The 20,521-nt window shown below is 42.9% G+C and overlaps 1 pseudogene across 1 annotated transcript; it reads right to left on the bottom strand.

Annotated features, from left to right (window-relative positions):
- Nucleotides 1-15,675: 15,675 nt before the first annotated feature.
- On the bottom strand, nucleotides 15,676-18,899 carry LOC105513424 (annotated as a pseudogene). Its single transcript, XR_001002025.1, has 2 exons — nucleotides 18,806-18,899; nucleotides 15,676-16,989 (listed from the first exon to the last, which is right to left on the bottom strand). The product of XR_001002025.1 is annotated as a putative uncharacterized protein encoded by LINC01554 (transcript).
- Between the last annotated feature and the right edge of the window lie 1,622 nt (nucleotides 18,900-20,521).

The following is a 20,521-nucleotide window of genomic DNA, read 5'->3' as shown; positions in this document are numbered from 1 at the left end:
GCAAGTCTCCTCCCTCAGCCTCCCGAGTAGCTGGGACTACAGGTGCCCCCCACCAAGCCCAGCTAATTTTTGTATTTTTAGTAGAGACGGGGTTTCACCATGTTGGCCAGGCTGGTCTTGAACTCCTGACCTCAAGTGGTCTGCCCACCTCGGCCTCCCAAAGTGCCAGGATTACAGGTGTGAGCCACCACACCCAGCCTAGTTCCCTGCCTCTTAAGCCATCTCTTTATCAGAGCTAAGGCTCCTGTAAGTAATGATGATATGAGGAACATCCCTGTTTTTTGATTGTTTGTACTGTTGCTCTCAACAACTCTTTGTTATCCAGCAGCCTTTATAAAGTTATATAAAGGCTTTACCCAAAAAGTTTTTCTTAGAATTTATGCTGGGGGAAAAGTATATCTCTCTGGGTGAACCAATGTACCTCCTTAAATTAGATAATGAGAACTTTGGTGCCCATGTGTTGTGTCAGAAACTAAATATTGAGTTTTGTCCTCGATTACAATTGATTAGTTTGAGTATATTTTTACCTCCCCACAACTGTAGTCATTGGTGTCATTTAATCTCTTTTAATGGTTTCATGACTTGGTAATATTTATCACCATCTATTTTTAATCCCTTTTAGAAGATTAGAGAGATATAGCTTTAGTATAATCTTTAAAATGAAAAAATAGAGAGGTTGGTACTACTGCAAATTTCTCTTTCTAAAAACTCCTTGCACTCTCTGTACACAGAAGAGTTGAGTTATAGAAGTGCAAAGAAAAACTCCAAAACTGCCATTGTTCCAACTGTTACCTCCTGTAAAAATCTAAGATAAAAATCTGAAATTTGTAATGGCCATATGTTTTAAAAGATTATATAGTATTTCTGGAAATGTGACTACATATTTGGTCTCATGAGTATTCTTCATAAATACCTAGTCATCCCAGAAATTCTGCAAGAGTGGACTGAATGTCCTAAACAATACTTTTCAAATGTACATCTATTACTGTGTAAAAAAATATCCCCTAGGATTTAGCAGCTTAAAACAACAAGCATTTATTATCTCACACGGTTTCTAGGAGCAGCTTAGTTGGATGGTTGGAGTTCGGGATCTCACACAAGGTTGCATCCGAGCTATTGACTGGGATGGCAGTTGTCTCAAGGCTTGACAGGGGCTGGGGAATCCACTTCCAAGCTCACTCACATGGTTGCTGGCATTGGTCATTTGACTAATGACAGGAGCCCTCTGTTCCTCGCCATGTGCAGCTTTCCACAGGCTGAGTGTCCTAACACATGGCAGCTGGCTTCTCCCAAAGTGAGAGTGGAAAGAGAGAACACAAGTGATCGCACTTAAGATGGAAGCCACCATCTTTTACAACCTAATTTCAGAAGTGCAGATTCTGATGTTAAATAACATTTCTCTTCACAGCTTCCCTTTAGCAATACTTCCTTTAGGACAGGACCACAGCCCTAAACTTATGAGTTTTTGTTAAAAACTAGCATTGGGATTCTTATTTCTCAGAAGCTTTCTATTTATCAGCTGTAGAGTGTTAGCTGATTTCCAGATGAATGAGATATAGAGTCTGTGATGCCATTAGTCAAGGTTTTGCCTCTGCCAGCCTGTCCCAGGAGGAAGCATCTGATGTAAAAATATAAAGGAGAGAAAACACGTGAGAGAAGACAGAACTAATAAGTAATCAACTCTTACGATCGTGCCGGTTTGCCTCCAGAGTCCCCATTCATTCATTAAAACCGATAGTTATGGCACATTTCCCATGTTGTGACATCATTCTAGGTACTGAGGATAACACAGTAAACAAAACAAAGTCCTGCCTGCAAGGGGCTACCAGTCTGTGAATGTCAGAGCCAAGTATTCCCAGGAGAAGAATACAGAGAAACCAAATGTTTTATTTAACAAACACTTAAATAGTTCTTCCTGTACGTCTGGCACTGCTGCAAGCACTTTGAAAATAATTAAGGCAGCTACTTCTCATAATAACCTACAAATGTTATCCCCATTGTATGGATGGGCCACAGAGAGGTTGAGTACTTTCTTAGGGCCACACAGCTATTACTAGATAGTAAGTCCCAGAGCTGGACTTTGAACCTAGGCAGTCTGGCTACAGAGTCCATGTTCTTCACCACCCTAGGCTAAAAAGTGTTGTTCCCTGATTTTTGAGTAATCACTGGTGCCATTTGTAAATTAATCCACAAATAGTACATTTTGATCACTAAGTACTGGTGTGGAAATTGACCAGTGACCTAACGTTATAAGTTCCTCTTTTCAGAAATCAGCCAGGCATGGTGGCTGGCCGGGCACAGTGGCTCATGCCTATAATCCCAGCACTTTGGGGGGCCAAGGCAGGCAGATCACTTCAAGTCAGGAGTTTGAGAGCAGCCTGGCAAACATGGCAAAACCCCATCTCTACTAAAAATACAAAAATTAGCTGGGTGTGGTGGTGTGTGCCCATAATCCCAGATATTCAGGAGGCTGAGGCACTAAAATCGCTTGAATCTGGGAGGTGGAGGTTGCAGTGAGCTAAGATCACACCACTGCACTCCAGCCTGGCGACAAAGAATCTGTGGGAAAAAGAAAAGGAAAAGGAAAGGGAAAGGTAAGGGAGGAGGGAGGGAGGGAGGGAGGAAGGAAGGAAGGAAGGAAGGAAGGAAGGAAGGAAGGAAGGAAGGGAGGAAGGGAGGAAGGAAGGAAGGAAGGAAGGAAGGAAGGAGAAAAGAAAAGTTAAGTTTCCTGTAACCCGTGTCCTTTCGCTGCATGTGAGATCAGTGTCCCCAGAAGGGCGTTCCAGACATGTCCTGAGACAACCAACAGGAGAGGAGAATCCAAAGTTCTGTCAGGCATCAAGTCCAAATGATGAGGTAGAGATGGAAACCAGAAACCAAGCAGTGACATTGGAGGCCCATCTGGTCCAGAGCATGACAGGATGAAGCAGGATGAACAGGTCAAGGCAAGAGGGTTAGGCTGGAGACTGTGGACAGCAGGTCCTGGATGGTACCCAAGAAGTGCTGCCAGGGTGGGAATAGAATCTAAAGGACATTCATGGGCAAATCAGTTTCACCAGATTATCATCCTAACTCACTGACCATGACTGTTATGATGATCCAGTAACAAACAAAAATGTGTCGTTTTTCTCAACATGTTGTAAGAAGTCATTTCTGCTCTGGTTTTTTCTTTTCTTTCTTTTTTGTTTAGAGACAAGGTCTTGCTCTGTCACCCAGGCTGAAGTGTAGTGGCATGATAATAGCTAACTGCAGCCTCAAACTCCTAGGCTCAGAGGATCCTCCCACCTCAGCCTCCCAAGTAGCCAGGACTGCAGGCATGCCATTTTGCTTCACTTAGTTCATTCAAAAACACTTATTGGGAAGAGAATAGATGTAAAATGGTATGTAAGATGCTGCTTAATATATAAAAATGAGTAAGACTTGAGACCTACTTTCAAGGAACATATGGTAAAACTAACATGAGTAAGAAGAGAAATCTATACTAAGATGCATTAAATGAGGTCAATGAATGATCACCATTATGATGACAGTGATGATGATGGTGAAAGAAGCTATAGAGAGTAAGATGAGTATAATAACATTCAGATGAAGGGATGGCAAAATCAAAAGGAGAAAGAAGAAATCATGGGCAACATTTATCCTAAATAATGAGGTAGGGTGGTGTAATGGCAAGACATGGGCTCACCTCTCAGATCGTACAATTTCCATGTGCCTCAGTGTAACCACTCTTCTTTGAACTTTAGAGTTTTTTCTTTTCCTTTGGAAAATTAGTGAATACTACTAACTTATTGTAAGGATCGAGTGGAATAATGCATGTCAAGATCCCTGCACAATGCCTGGCTCATAGTAGCTATTTTGTAAATGTTTATTTTCCTTCCAAATTAAGTCTACTTGTGTAACATGCTTCATTTCTTAATTGCCATTATCTGTTGTATTAACTATCTAACATATATAAAGACTTCTAAAAAAACAAATGTTCTGGCTGGGAGCGGTGGCTCACACTTGTAATTCCAGCACTTTGGGAGGCCGAGGCAGGCCGATCTCTTGATGTCAGGAGTTCACGACTAGCCTGGGCAACGCAGTGAAACCCCATCTCTACTAAAGATACAAAAATTAGCCAGGTGTGTTGCCTCAAGCCTGTAATCCCAGCTACTAGAGAGGCTAAGACATGAGAATCGCTTGAACCCAGGAGGTGGAGTGCAGTGAGCTGAGATAGCGCCCAATGCACTCCAGCCTGAGTGATAGCATGAGATTCTGTCTCAAAAAAAAAAAAAAAAAGTTTTTACCTCTTGTTAAGTATATCTGTTATGTAACTGATTGATTAATTTTAGCTGTATCATTGCTCTTGTTCTATTAACCTTATGTCTAAAAAGCAAATGATGTACAATGTACTTTCCTGGCCCAAAAAAAAAAAAAAAAACAAACAAGAGACCATTGTGAAAGTGGTTTTCAAACTATCAAGTGTGGGAAATGGTATTGTCATAATGTGTACCTTATGTTCCCTCATTTAGAAAGAAATCCCTGCCCTCTACCCTTTGAGTGGGAGAAACCTTTAGCAGATTTGAACTGGGTTTTCACCCTGGTGTGTCTCTGGGCAAGTTTTGCAGTAACTGCAGTCTCTTTCTTTGGAATATTTAGGGTCTGCTTGAGGCTGACTTGGAACTTGGCCAGTGCTTTCCATAGAGGTGCAACATTGCACATGTAAAAAGAAAATAGATTAGAATCTCCTGTAGCTGTGCTGTCTCGTTCCTCAGCTAAAGGTCATTCTTAATCCTTCTATAGCTCCCAGAATGCTGTCTGCAGTGGTTTTTTAAGTTCTCCAGGGAGGAAATGGTGTCTATAAAGCAAAGCAGGAAACAGTCTCTTCACGGGAGCAAGAGACCACAAATGTTCCAGAATTCCATTTAAAACACTGCAAAGATGAGTTCTAGGGAAATTGATGGTCGTGTTTTTCCCATAGTTAAATTTTGGAACTATATTCCTGGATAGAATTACGGATGGGACTTCAGCCATCAGCCTTCTGTGAAAGGGAATGGAGAAAGAGACAAGTCCACGAGCCAGTGTCACCACACACCCAGAGGATGGTATTAAGCATGGCTCGGGAGTTCCCAGTAAACCAAGGAACCACCAAGCTGAGATCAATGTGAGACTAATTTCTTCTCAGAAACATAGAAAACAAAAGCAACACCGAGAATGTCACACTCAGACTGCTGTGAAGCACATGGCATTGAACACTGAGAATCCGTGGGCCTCACCTGCAGAGCTGACTCCTTCCCTTAGCAGCCCCATTTCTCAGGAGGAACAGCAAACCCCCATCTCCAGTGGAAGGCAACCAAGTCCATTTCCCCATAGCCACGGGCAGCCCCTTAATCACTCTGAGTATTTTCCACAGGCTGGGCTATATAGAACTTACCCATTCAGAGAAGGGGTTATTTCAAAACTCAAAGTAAATTTGTTCTCTGAATATGATCTCATTTCCACATTTCCTAAGCTTACCAGCAGCTTGAGTTTCCTTTTTTCTATTCATAGCAGTTCCTTCATCTACTTTTGACTCAACCCTTATCAAAGCAGGTATAGTTCCCTCAGACATTTGTCTGGAAAAACCATGTAAGTGACTCAAGAACAAACAACTAAGGAAGCATGAGCACTCCCATATCATCTTTTTGGTTTAGTATCCTTTATTTTCTAGAAGTGACGCTTTTGTATCTAGCTTCTTTGTATGTATTAACTAATAAGACAAAAACAGAAAAATATATACAGATAGAATACATATTTTACACAAATATATATATGTATGTATATAAAATGTGTTGGCCAACACCATTATAATTTACTGCATAAGTTGTACACACTGAAAGAAAAAAAAGATAGCAATGTCTCCTTTAAAAGTTATGCCAAAATTAAAACCTATGCCACTTGAAAAGGTTAAAGCATACTATTTCTAAAACCTATTAAACTTCTTTGCTTTCTTAAAACATTCTGTACAGATACTGCCTAACTGTGGAAAAACAGTACATCCTTTTCCACTTTTTAGCCCCTAAAATAAAACCAGCTCTCTCAAGGCAAAAAAAAAAAAGAGGTAGGTTTTGTTTTGATTTCTTCTCATGTGGTATCTCAGCTCATGCTGGGGAAGTGGCTTCAAACATGCTCACTGTGCCCACCCTGTGGCTCCCCAAGCTTGGGGCTGAAGCATGAAGTTCTTTGAAACTTGGTTTAGCCTGGGCTCATTTTGGTGCCTGAGCCCAAATATTTCTTGCCTCTTTCTGCTCCTACTCTCATGCCACTGTTCATTCTTTATTTCTTTTATATTTTTTTCTTTTTTTGGAGACCAAGTTTTGCTCTGTCACCCAGGCTGAAGTGCAGTGGCGTGATGTCAGCTCACTGCAACCTCCACTTCCTGAGTTCAAGCTATCCTCCCGCCTCAGTCTCCCAAGTAGCTGGGATTACAGGTGCATGCCACCATGCCTGGCTAATTTTTTTGTATTTTTAGTGAGCTGGGGTTTCACCATGTTGGCCAGGCTGGTCTCAAACTCCTGACCTCAAGTGATCCTCCCATCTCAGCCTCCCAAGTAGCTGGGATTACAGGTGTGTGCTGCCATGCCCAGCTTTGTTTGTTTGTTTTTGTTTTTGAGGGGGCAGGTCTCACTATGTTGCCAAGGCTGGTCTTGAACTCCTGGCCTCAGCCTCCCAACGTGTTGGGATTCCAGGCATGAGCCACCATGCCCAGCCTCATGCCACATCTTGATGTGGGCCTTGGCTTATTTTTATGTAGCTGTTATCCCACTTTTGTACTTGCCTTCTCAGCTTCCCTCAAGAGGCCTAGAAGGCATCAAGTCAAGACAACTCTAAAAGTTTATTCTGATGAATAGTCTAAAGCCATGACTATCTGTTGTAGAACTATCTGGTCACTTTAGCCAAAACACAAAGCAAATATACATTAGCCAATGTATATTTACATTGGCTGCAGATCTCACATGAATTTTATCATTTCTTGCCATTAAGCTTATACTATAGAAGCCTGCCAGTTGGGGACAAGCTGTGAAATCTGGGTTTTATAAGTAGATAATACCAGGAAGATACAGGTCATACTGTTCTTTTTAGTTATTGTGATTGTCCTTTGGGCCAGTAGCAAAGAAGCCATCCTGGCAGAGAGGCTGACTTTGGGGTGTACAGACACCCAAAGGGCTCTTGGATAGAATCCCAAGGTTCTATAAACTTGGATGGGGAAAGACTCACTTATTTATTTTCACTAACCTGTAACTAAAATTCAGCAATTTTTTTGATTAAGAAAGCAGGTGATTGTCTTAGTCCATTTGTGTTACTATAAAAAATATCTGAGTCTGAGTAATTCACAAGGAAAAGAGGTTTAATTGACTCATGTTTCTACGGGCTGTACAAGAAGCATGGTGCCAACATCTGCTCCTGGTGAGGGCCTCAGGTTGCTTTCACTGAAGGCAAAAAGGCAGTGGGGAACCAACAGGTGCAGAGATCACATGGCAAAAGAAGCAGCAAGAAAGAAAAAAGGGAGAGGTGAGAGGCTCCTTTTTTTTTTTTTTTTTTTTTTTTTTTTGAGACTGAGTCTCTGTTTCCCAGGCTGGAGTTCAGTGGCATGATCTCGGCTCACTGCAATCTCCACCCTCCTAGTCAAGCAATTCTCCTGCCTCAGCCTCCCAAGTAGCTGGGATTACAGGTTCCCACCACCACGCCTGGCTAATTTTTTGTATTTTTAGTAGAGACGAGGTTTCACCATGTTGACCAGGCTGCTCTCAAACTCCTGACTTCAAATGATCCACCTGCTTCGGCCTCCCAAAGTGCTGGGATTACAGGCATGAGCCACTGCGCCTGGTCAGAGAGGCTCTTTTCAACAAACAGTTTTCTTAAGAACTAAGAGTGAGAACTCACTTCTGCAAGAATGGCACCAGGTCATTCATGAGGGATCCACTCCCATGACCCATATACCCCCCACCAGGCCCCAGTCCCAACACTGGGGGATCACATTTCAAAATGAGATTTAGTGGAGCCAAAGAAACCATATCCAAACCATAGCAGTAACAAACAACAATCAACACCTGTGACTCAGTCACCAACAGCTGTTGCTAATGCTTTGAAACATCATTTTGAAGGTACAATTTGAACATCACCATTTTGAAGGTACAATACTTATTTAAACTCATCAGTAGATCTTATTTAATCTATTAATAAAGAAGCATCTAACTATATCACATATTTTTAAAAAGTGTTTGATAACTATTCTTCAGTATAATTGGTTTCTTTGGTATCCTATGTATTTAGTTTTATGCTTTTAAAAACAGCATTCTGAGAAAGAGTCAAGGGTTCTACAAGACTTCCAAAAGACATCATGTTTTTAAATCAAAGATTGGCACTCCCTGCACTAGGTTTCTTGAACTTTCAGTTATAGATACATCAATCACAACAGAAACATGGTGGATGATAATGGCCAATGCTTAAGGAATTTAATTTAGGCATGGGCTTCTAATACGGGTTCAACCCTCCTGGGCTAATACGCTTCAATGAAAGAGTGGAAAGAAAAAGAACCTATTGTCAGCAAGCTTTCAGAACTGCAAGGCAAACCATTGCATAACCACAGGCTTGATTCACTAGTTGGCCACCTTTATTCAGCTTGTTGAGATTATGATATTCTTGTCTTCAAGGATGATTACAGGTTACTAGGCCTTCAGGTTCAAAATTGCCCTCTGCAGCTTTTGTGAACTTCCCTGACTCCCTATGTATTTCCCATTGAGTTCCCTGATTTTTTGTCATAGAAGTTCTACATAACTTTGACTTAGGGTTTCATTTAGAACTCTACAAGAAATAAGGTTCTTTGTCGCCAACAGAAATTGACCACAATGTCAGGTCCTACTGGACCTGAGATTATTTTTCCCTCAGTTTCAGCTGATTCATATTCTCAATGGCTGACTCAGTTATGACTCAATAATGATGACATCGTTTTAAATTATAAAATTTGAAGAGAACCATGGACAGAAATAGAAGGGGAAAACATGTAAAATGAATAAGAATAAAAAGAAAACATGTCAAATGAATAACAGTGTTCCTTTGTCTTGGTATAAAACGGAAACTTTTCTAATAATAACACATAATTTACATGAGTGCTTTTATAGTCATTATTTGGTTTGATGTCCATAGCAACTCTGTGAGGTAAGCAGTTGCAGAAGCTGAATCTCAGAGAACCTAAAGGACCAGCTGGAGACCTCAGACGAGAAAGTGAGTCCTGACCCAGGCCGGGGATTCTTCTGCTCTCTGGGCCTGGTCTTCTTCTCACAACACAACATCTGAGGAACCCACAGCCCTTTGGTGAAACTAAATAAAATGATATAAACAGAAAGGAAGAACTGTGTGCTGACTGAAAACTGAATGAGACTGAGGAGCAAAATACTAAATATAGACTGGCTCACGCCTGTAATCCCAGCACTTTGGGAGGCCGACCCGGGTGGGTCACCTGAGGTCAGGAGTTCCAGACCAGCCTAGCCAACATAGTGAAACCCCCTCTCTACTAAAAACACAAAAAATTAGCCAGACATGGTGGCGTGTACCTGTAATCCCAAGTACTTGGGAGGCTGAGGCAGGAGAATCGCTTGAACCTGGGAGGCAGAGGTTGTAGTGAGCTGAGATCGCACCATTGCACTCCAGCCTGGGCAACAAGAGCCAAACTCCATCTCAAAACAACAACAAAAACTAAATGTAGGCACAATGCCTAAGTTGTCTGGGTAAGCTCTTAATGTTCATAACACTCACAGAAGAGAAAAGAGGACAGAGAAGTATCATTGGCCATTCTAAGGAAAAGAAAGAGATGATCATGTACATGGAAGGTAGGATCCAGCAAAAGAACCTGGAAATCAGAAACAACAGAGAATCTACCTTAAGTTCTATCTCAATTTTTAACAAGTTTACTGCTGATCTCCTCATAGGTTTGCTTTGTTTTGATATACATACACATACACATAAATATATAAATAAAAATATCTGCATGTATATTTGATGCATTTCTCATGCTGCCACTACATAGTATCATCTTTGATGCAAATAATAATGGCTTGGGTTTGTAAATATAATTTCTATATAGTTTGTTGAATCACATGCAACAAAAAATATCTAACATATTTGATTCTATTCACAAATAAGTAAATAACTCCAGGTCTTTGTTGTTTTTTATTGCAATTAGGACAGATTTTTGTTTTGTTTTTTAATTATCTCTTTCCCATCTACAGGGAAAACTTCGTGCTCATAAAAAGAAAAGGAGGCTGGAGGGCCCTGGCTGGTCGCTAAGCATTGTACGTGCAGCCAGTTGCTACACAGGTTTCCCGATCCTGATTTGAATCTCAGGGGCCAGAGCTGTGTGTGTTCCACAAAAGGCCCTTTGAAACTCCCTTCCCTTCCTGGTTTGACAAAGCCCTAGACGAATGACCTTTGAGGGACGGACGCATTGGTTTGGCTTGGCCTCTGATCTCTCATGAAGGACTGTGAGCCACACTTGTCTGGCTGGGATCTGCTGCCTACTTCCTCCATTTTATTTAGCTCTTTGGTTATTTTCCTAATGAGCTGTCTGTTTGCCTCCAGCCTTCCAGCCAGAAGATGAATGTTTGGAAATCATAAACTAAGTATGCAGCACTTCGGACCTAAAAGGAGCCGTTCCATACATTGTGAAATCCACCTACTCTGGAGCACTTGCCGGGGCTGTCCCTTTATTCTATTTGGCCGTTGGCTGGGCAGTCATGCTACCCTCCAGTGAGAGCTGTCCCCAGCCTTGCATTTACATTCTCCCAAATGCCCACCTCCATAGCTGCCCTTCCTCATCTCCTTCACCTTGCCAGATGTGCTTAGGAAGCTAACAGACAGACCATGCACATGCTTAGGGCAGCAGCAATTCACAGAAGAGAAGGAAAAATTAAAAATATTTTAATCAACCATGTGGTTACCATGGGAGAAATTTTTCTATTTATGTTCTGGCTTTGAATAGCTTTTATTTTGAAGATGGGGTAGCAGAAAATGAATCTTAATATCTTTGATTCATGGAAACTTTAAAGGTCTTTATCAGGTACTGCTTTCTAGAGTTCTACAGACTGATTTTTGCTACTCCCTGCTTCCCAGTGAGTCTTGCACCCCAAGCTGATGTGACTCAGGAGTTGTTAAATCCCGCTGGAAATCTGGAACTTGTCCAGCCTCGATCTGCCTTAACATGAACTAGTCAGCTCCTATTGTTCCACCTTTGCATGACCCCAATTAAGGCAATTATAGAACCCAATACTTTCAGAGTCTTTAAAGCCAAATGATAAAGATTTATTCCTTAATTTTGGGGTAGTTTGGAATCTTCATTTTCATGGAGTTGATGAACACTAAGTATTTACTCTCTTCACATATGGAGAAAGAATTGTATGACCTCAATCTCTCATGTCTTCTAAAAGACCTAAGTGCATATTTTCACTAGATCCTACATAGGCCCACTATATAAAATGGGCATTGATGTTTTTATTTTAAGACGTAGGAGGTGCTATGTAATCAAATTATCCTAAATTGTAAGATGGAGTTTACACACCAAGGTAGAAGCACCTGTGGACAATATGCCCCTAGGAGTCCACTTGGGTGGGTACATGTTTGCTGCGCTGGTTGGACCATTTCTGCTCTAAGTCACGCCAGATGAGGTTGAGAAGATTAGGGGTTGACTTAGCAGCTGTTAGTTACTACCAAATACTGTATGAGCACTAGATTTCAAAAAACTTTGAAATATATACGTGTATATATACACGTATATATATGTGTATATAAATATATATATAGTGTATATATACATATTTGCATAAAAAGTAAACCAGGTAGACAGTGTACATCTCTTAAAGGAATTAAACAGCACTTTAAAATAAAATTTAAAAAACTACATTGCCCACAGCATTTAAAATATAGTGTAAGTATTTTTGACAGCTTTATGAAGTTTTAGAAAAAATAAAACTATATGCAGAAGACCTAATGATTTGATTTACAATGCCAATTTTAAAATTGTGTTTTCAGAGTTCAGACAACCAATACATACCCTCACCCCCAGTGCCCCACGTATCCTTTCCTTGGTAGCCTCATGCTGGGCAAGAACAAAGGGACTGAAGTGGCAAGATCTACTCCACATTCTGTCCTGCTCCTTCTCCTTCTACCCCAACAGGAAGAAATCACAGGGAGGGAGATTTCTGTAAACATGAGGCTCTTGCTCAATGCTCTGGGGAACATAAACCCCAAGTCCTGGCAGAGGGGAAATCTTCTCCCACTTTCTAAAACTAGACAGTCGGGCCTAGTGTGAACCGTGGAGTTCAGCAGCACCGAGCCATCCTGAGTGGTCACAGTGTGGCCACATCAAATCGAAATACACAGGCAATTTGAGTATATTTCCCCTGCCAGTTTAGGATGGAAATGAGAGTGAGAGGAAAGGCCCCAAGAGCCCCAACTTTTACCCTCCCCCCCAGGTCACTGGTCACCTCCTTAGGACCTCCAGGACAAACTGCTCCTCTCTGTGGTGTGGGATTTGCTTGCGGAGACAGCGCGTTTGTTTAGCCTTACACATGAATGCGGAGCATATGGAGAAGTAAACCTCACTGACCACTGCTTCCCCAAGTGACTTCTCTCCCACGCCCCTCATGGAAAGCCCTACAAAGGGAAAATCAATCTTCTCAGCTTTAAACCTGCCTTCTGTCCTCATCAGATGTTGCCAAGCACGAAGCGTTACGGGGGCTCCTATCACAAAGCAAACAGAGCTGGAGCAGCCGGAAGGAGAGCTGCTCTCTAAAAGCTTTTAAACACTGTTATATTTTTAAAACCACTTACTGAAGAGGTGAGTTATTTTCTACTCCTCCTTCCCCAGAAGCACAGACATTAAGGTTACCTAGAAACTTGTCCAGGAAGCATGTGGCAAATAACAACCATGCAATAGAAACATCCGGATTTGTCATCTAACAGGAGATGGTATCAGCAAGGTCATATTTGGGTAGAGGTGGAAGATGAAACTTCATCAGCTTGCATGTCCCAGCTATTGGGGGGCCATTCCCACATGCTCTGGAGGAAGGAGACTTTGCTTTCATCTTCGCTGGGAGGGCCTTTGATTGGTACAAGTTGGAAATGAGTAAGAGCTGAGATTGATGCGTCTCATACTGAAGACTGCCTGTGGGAATAAAAGGCAGAGGGAGAATAAAAAGACATGAGGTGGGGTCGCCCCTACCCTGGAAGAACATCTAATCTGTAGGATGGATGAAATGGGATGTACACAGAGAATGACCTGAGAACAAAATTGTTTTATTAAGTTTCAGAAGCAAAATAATATTCCGTGAAGAACCAGAAGGGGCACAGGAAGACTTCTTAGTGAAGGTGGTTTTAAATCAGGTCTTGAGAGACAGTGAGAACAGCAAAGAAGATGGGAGAGAAGGGATGGGGTGGCTGGCATGGTTAGCGAGTCACATGTACTGAGGACATGGATGTGGTGCTGTTTACTTTGATATTTCATTTCCATTATTGTAGGAGAAGGAAAGGGAGATGACTCCTCTTTATTTTTATAACTTTAACTCCAGACTTTCTAAAAAAAAGTATTCATTTCATGAAAGCAGTTTTGCTGTTTCCAAGTCCTAATGCGTATTTCCAACCAACACCCTCTCTCTGTCAGATGAGGTGATAACATTTGTAATTGCAGAGAAGCAGAAAAGTGTGACTCACCTGTTTCACCACGAAGACTTTGCCGCAGACGTGGGGCTTGGGGAGATTCAGCTGGCATAGAAAAAGCAGAAGGAGCAATGGGCCACTGGGAAAAACGGTCTAGGGATCTTTGCTGCACCCAATTCCCTTTTGCTTTACCCCAGAATATACCCTTTTTCCAATTCGTCATAAAGAAGGGGGACTACTGAAACTCAGGAATTCTGGAAGTTAAGCTATTTGCAGACTTATTCTGAGGAATCAGTGCAAACCCACAGGGCCAGCTATGGGACAATTCCTGGGCTTTCCACACTGACTTATTTCCATTCGATGGTCATCAGTTTTATCAGGGGCATCAGGGCTTCTGCGTAAGCCAGTAAAACATGGCCGAAGGTACTTGAGCAATCACAAAAAAATTTGACACTAAAAACATAGGCAGGAAATCTCCACATGCAAACAATTCTTAGGAAGAGGAGAGGGGTGCGTCATAAAAGTCCGGCTGACATTCTACACTCCTCTCAAATTACATGCAGCCAGTGCCGTGGACCTGAAAATATTGAGCAATATTCCAGCCATCCTCTTGTCACATGTGCTTCATGAATGCTGGGCTCATCAGGCAGGAGCACCCAGGTGTCAAAACACTCGCCAGGGAACTGAGGAAAGTGGCCACGGTCTTCTTGGCGAGACCTTGACTATAGGAGGCACCTGACCTCAGCTCCTCTGAAAATGCAATGAGGCCCTTTACAGATCTGTACCTGGTCTTCCCCAGTCACTTTGAAAAGGATAAGAGGCAGGAGTTTAAAGTATGAGTTGGAGGTTGAAAGATTTAGTGGCCCTTCTGACATCCCATGGTCTCAGGAAATTCAGTTAAGCTCTCTGCGAGTTTCCATTTCCCCATCACTGAAATGATGTGAATTCATGCTACCTATTCAGTGGATATGAAAATGCAGGACACCCAGGCATTGTTCTATGTGTGGCAGAGTGTATGTGTATTGGTAACAACTGTTTTCTTTTCCAGACTTACTGTTCTCACTACCCTGATGTATCCAGATCAGTTATAACCTATTACTTAGCAAAGTTTCAGCTTAAATTTGTGTCCTCTCATACACACATAAAACACATACACACACTCCAAAAGGATCAGAATTTTTTTTTTTTTTTGAGTCTGAGTCCACTCTGTCACCCAGGCTGGAGTGCAGTGGTGCAATCTCGGCTCACTGCAATTTTTGCCTCCCAGGTTCAAGCAATTCTCCTGCCTCAGCCTCCTGAGTAGCTGGGATTACAAGCACCTGCCACCATGCCCAGCTAATTTTTGTATTTTTAGTAGAGATGGGTGTTCGCCATGTTGGCCAGGCTGGTCTCGAATTCCTGACCTCAGATGATTCACCCGTCTCACCCTTCCAAAGTGCTGGGATTACAGGCATGAGCCACTGCGCCTGGCCAGAATTCTTTGGTCTTTTTTTTTTTTTTTTTCCAGCTACAATATGTTTTCCAGAGTGAGGAAAAAAGAATTTACATCACAAGGCAAAAATTACTCATAATATTGCATGCATCTATGAGAACATATTACAATACAAGCACCATTTTCCCTGGGTGCCAGGGGTGGGGCAGTTTAGCTGGAAAAGCTAAATTCTGCTCCACTTGGATTGAAAACGTTCAGAAGTTTTGTTTGCTTATGTGTTTGCTTTCTTGCTTACTCACCTGGGACATCTAATCCTTTAGTCTGAATAGTATCCAGTGAATACCCTCCTGTCCCTCTCCTCAGTCCTCACCCAAATCCAGTAAAGCAAGAGATCAGTAGGGCAGTCAGAGAGCCCACACCAGTGAGGCCAGGAAAGAAAACAGAGCTCAAGAGGGTCCACATGAAGGTTTTCTTCCTTATCTAGTCCCCAGAGGCTTTTTTTTTCTAAGTAAAACTCCCCAGGAAGTTTTGAAAACAAAGGAAACACAAAAAATTCAACGTGGTATAGAAATTTTGGTAGAAGAACTTTTATTGAGCAGTAAGATTTAAGATTTCACCAGGTGAGAAGGGGAATTGAAAATTAGGAGAAAAATTCCTAGGGGACCAGTTAGCCAGAACAAGGAATGGGGTGCAGGGAACTTCTTAGGGATATATCTTCCCCTCAATATGGGTAGAGGAGCAGCATCAGAAGCAGGGCATTGGAGAGAGGTATAGAAGAGAATCACCTTCTCCTGGCCCAGGCAAGCTACCTGGTGTACCTTCAAGTTCAGGCCAGCTGCTGTTCCTGCCCACTCTTGGAGATGAAAAGGTTTCCCATGCCCCCACCTCCTCCCGAGTTAATTCTCTCCAGGTGCTTCTCTTGCTGTAAACCCAGGGTGCTATTAGCAGGCTCCTTTTTGTTCTCTTGCTCAAATCCTTTCCAACCTGCGGAGCTCTGCTGTTTCTAATTTCTAACCCCCATCTTGTTTCTTTGCCCCAATATTGAATTCTGCCATAATCTTCAGATCAACTCTAGTTGTCTCCATTTTTTTCTGAATGCTAAAACCTTCCAGCCATCTTCTCTTCCACTGCCTGCCCACTCACGAGTCACCTGCATTTCTTACCACACTCGTCATCCTTGTTTCCATGAACGATCCTCTCCAGGGCTTCCTGCCAGAAAAGTATTTTGCAAGTTTCACTTGAATTTCTACACAATATAATTCTGAACATGTAAATAATATATAAAGCCAATATATGTTTGGAGCTAAGAGTGACAACCATCTCTGACACTACAGATCCGTCCCAAATTGGTAATGCCCTAAAAATAATAATAAAAATAAGGTGCATAAGAAATACCCAAATCCCTTCGGTTAGCAACTGGTGACCTAAAAATTCAAGGAATGGCTCAGAGTAAAGGGAAATGTAATGTTGACTCTGGTTTACAGAAAGTGAATCTGAGTCATGGCAGACCCTGAAATTTCACATGAATTCATTCTGCCTGTAAATGCCCCGGCATCAATAGTGAGCAAACGTGCATTCTGGCCAGCCAGGCAGAAGCACTTTGTTTTCCATTGTGCGGTGACGCCAAATCCCCATTGCTTCTGACAAAGGCCCTCGTCAAGCCTGTGTGTCATCGCTTGCGTTTGCCACAGCTGCAGCGAGGTGCGTGCAGACCCACTTCCCCACTGCGCATCAAACCGACTCCCTGGGGCCAAGACAAGCAAACCGGGTCCGCGCGGGGTGCACCGCCACCTGCTGGACTTCATGTGGTGGAGCAGCAGCCTGGAGTGGCTGCGGAGTCCAAAAAGTCCTGTCCTTGAGGTTTGCTTTCAGACAACGGCCGGGCCTGACTGCAAGAACAAAAACACTAGCAGAAATATGCACCCGTTACGCAAACTAGTCCTTAAGGCTGCACGTGATCCTTTCCTAACTACAGAATGTGGTGTGGCGTGTATGTATGCACCAGTGTGTATGTGGGGGCGAGGGAGGGTGCACCCATTTGTGGTGGGGGGGTATAATGTGGTGTGTGCATGTGCGTGTGTCTGTACATGACCTCTCAAAGGTAGGAAAAGTGGCATCGTTGTCATACTTCTTGTTGGATTGGTAAGGAATTGTTCAGTTGACAGAGATTTTTATACAACTTGTTCCATTTATTTCCTCGCTACGCCATACAAGTAGATAAAATGTTCTCGACCAAATGAATTGCCAGTGCTCTGGCTTTCTAGTAGAATTACTCATGACCTAATCACGCTGGAGGCTGACAGCTAACTAATGATCTTTCACTCTTTTCGAAAGACTTTGCCATATGAGAACAAAGACTGTCACGATCCCCCAGCCAGGCAGGGCTGGCCCTGGGCTTGGAGGAGGCGACGAAGTAAGACACAGCCAGCTATGGGAAGAAGTCAACCACTTCCATGAGGCCAATTGTGGGTGTCTCAGGAAACAGACAAGTGGAGAGTCTACATTTTTGCCAGATCCTCTGCCCCTTTAGAGACGTGCTCGCATGGCACATGTGTGAGGCAACTTTCCCTGCCTAGGACGTTACTGACTTAAACCCAGGGACACTTCTTGAAGTGGGAGGCCTGACAGACAAAAGCAAAGGTGTCTGATGAATGGCCCTGCTGGCTGGTGATGTGGAATTGTTTGCTGACAGTTCTGGAAACACCAGGGAGCCAACAGATTGAGTGTTCTATATTTTCCTGGCTACAAAATAATAACAACTACAGTTTCCTGAGGGCTTACTCATGCCAGGCAGAAGGCTAACTGCTTTACCTTTGTATTTTTGTCCATGAAATCCTCAAAATTGCTCTATAAGCCATGCACTATGATTAGCCCTGCTTTCCTGGTGAGGAAACTGAGGCCCAGAGGGGTAAGTTCCCTGCCTAAGGTTAAACAGCTCAGGAGTAAGGGGAAGACTCAGGTCTCTGCAGGCCAAAGGCCAGGGTCCTGATGCCGACCCTCCTGTTTCTCTGCCATTAGAGCCCTGTGAGGCCCAGACCTGCCCTCTATTTTCCTGCTCGTTTTAGGGCCACAGTGACTCACCAGCCACATGCCCACACCACTCATTTTCGTGGAGCCCTTGAGTATGAGAGCAGGGCTTGAGGAAAGAGCTTTCGTTCACTTTGTTTTGAGCCAGGGCAACAGACTGGGAAGTGGTTGGAACACACAGTTCTGGGTCAGAGGTCAGAGAACAGACAGGACTCCAAAGGCTAAAACAAACAAGATTTCTCACAGCAGCTCTGGCTGCACTGAGACCCATGGGCTGGGGCTGGCCAATCTGTCCCCACGTGGGATAGACTGTGTCCAGAAGGGTGGCCTGGCCTGTTCCTGGCTAGAGCAGATGAGGAAACCACTGTCCTGGATTCAGCTCCCAGTTCTGCCACATTCCAACTGAGGGCCTGTGGGACAGTTGTGAAGAGCCACATATGGCAACGTCATCTCTCAGGAACCCAAGACGCCAAGGCTCCTCACTTTAACATGGCAGTAACATCAGCCAGCATGCAGAACTATTGTGGGGTAATGAATGGAAGCTAATGTATGAGAAGGAGCTGTTACACTCCAGGACTCTAGATATCGAATTTTATGGTTATCAGTTTCACAGCAAAAAAAAAAAAAAAAAAAACTCTTATTCTCATATTATTCTTATTAGTTCTGGCATGTACTTACATGAGAAATGGTGAAGGGATATTCTGCTTGCAGTCTTTTGCCCTCTGGCAAAAACTTTCTGGACAGGGTGTCATCGTGTGCAGCTTCCATGATGCAGTTTGATCCCGATAAGTAACAGGAGTGACACGTTTTATCAAAATCTTCCAGCCGGGCGCCGTGGCTCAAGCCTGTAATCCCAGCACTTTGGGAGGCCGAGACGGGCGGATCACGAGGTCAGGAGATCGAGACCATCCTGGCTAACACGGTGAAACCCCGTCTCTACTAAAAAATACAAAAAGCTAGCCGGGCGAGGTGGCGGGCGTCTGTAGTCCCAGCTACTCGGGAGGCTGAGGCAGGAGAATGGTGTAAACCCGGGAGGCGGAACTTGCAGTGAGCTGAGATCCAGCCACAGCACTCCAGCCCGGGCGACAGAGCGAGACTCTGTCTCAAAAAAAAAAAAAAAAAAAACTTCCTATGTAGCTCAAGGTCACTTCCAATGACACCAGTGCTATTAATATTTCCTCCGTTAAGCCAACCCGTTCTAAGAGCCAAAGAGAATACCATAGTTCCAGGTTTCGGTTTAAAGGCACTGGTGGATGAGAGTAAGAAGGGAATGAATGAGGAAGCCCAGTCCTCCTGCAGGAGCAGGGAAGCTAAGACCCCGGCCAGCACCGTCCCCCTACAGCCTTCCCAAGGGTGCGGGGCAGCCACGCGGAAACCGGCACTCACTAGGCCAAGACAGCAGAGGCCTCCAACCTTCAGACAAAAGCCCTTTGTCTGGGAGGTGCTGGGGGACACCACACAATGCTGTTTCTTTCTAAATTATTTTTTTCCCCTGAATGCTATCTAGATCCTGGAAATCTATTTCCATGAAATGATTTTAAAATATCCTATATGATACGTGAACACTTGTCATAGACATGAATGTCCGACATTAGGGGCATGGTTAAGTATAGGATGGTGTATCCCATGATGTTTATGAGAGTGTATAAACATGTGGAGGAAGGGTACAGTAGCATAAAGGAAGGCTTGTGTTAGGCTCACATATGAAAAATAAAGAAACAAGAAAAAAAAGCTGCAGGCAGGAGCATACGATGGTAGGGGCTGACAAGCACACTAGATAAATGCTGAAACTCTTCTGTAGGATACTGAAATGGTGGATACTGACCTGCATGCGTCAAAACCCACAGAACTGCACGACACAGAGAATAAACCTTAAACTAAATGATAGACTTGATTTAATAATAATGAATGAATATTGGTTCACTAATTGTAACAAACATAGGACACTAATACAAGATCTTTGTTACAAGATGTTAATAATAGGGGAAACTATGTGCAGGGAAGCAGGGCAGAGGGAAACAGCTGTCCTAGCTGCTCAATTTTACTATAAACCTTAAACTGTTCTAAAAAATGAAGTCTATCATTTTCTTAAAACTAAAAATAAATAAAGAAATAACCAGAAGGCAATACATCAAAATATGAATAGCACCGTTTTTGGATAGTGAGATTATGACTAGCTGCTTTTTTGTTTTTTACTTTTCTGATTTTCTGCATTTTAATTCTATCAATCAGGTAAAACTAATGAAAAGTTTTAAAATCTTGTCTGCATGACTATTCTCTGAGGCAGGAACTGTGTTGGCTCACAGTGCTCTGTGGTCTAGTTCCCCAAACACAGCAGGAATTTAGTAAGTTTTGTTAATAGAGCATAAGCACATTTATATATGTCTTTAACTC

Source organism: Colobus angolensis, unplaced genomic scaffold (assembly GCF_000951035.1).
Source record: "Colobus angolensis palliatus isolate OR3802 unplaced genomic scaffold, Cang.pa_1.0 Scaffold23, whole genome shotgun sequence".
Taxonomy (NCBI): domain Eukaryota; kingdom Metazoa; phylum Chordata; class Mammalia; order Primates; family Cercopithecidae; genus Colobus; species Colobus angolensis.
The sequence above is the reverse complement of the archived record's forward strand: the minus strand, read 5'-3'. Positions and strand labels throughout refer to the sequence as shown.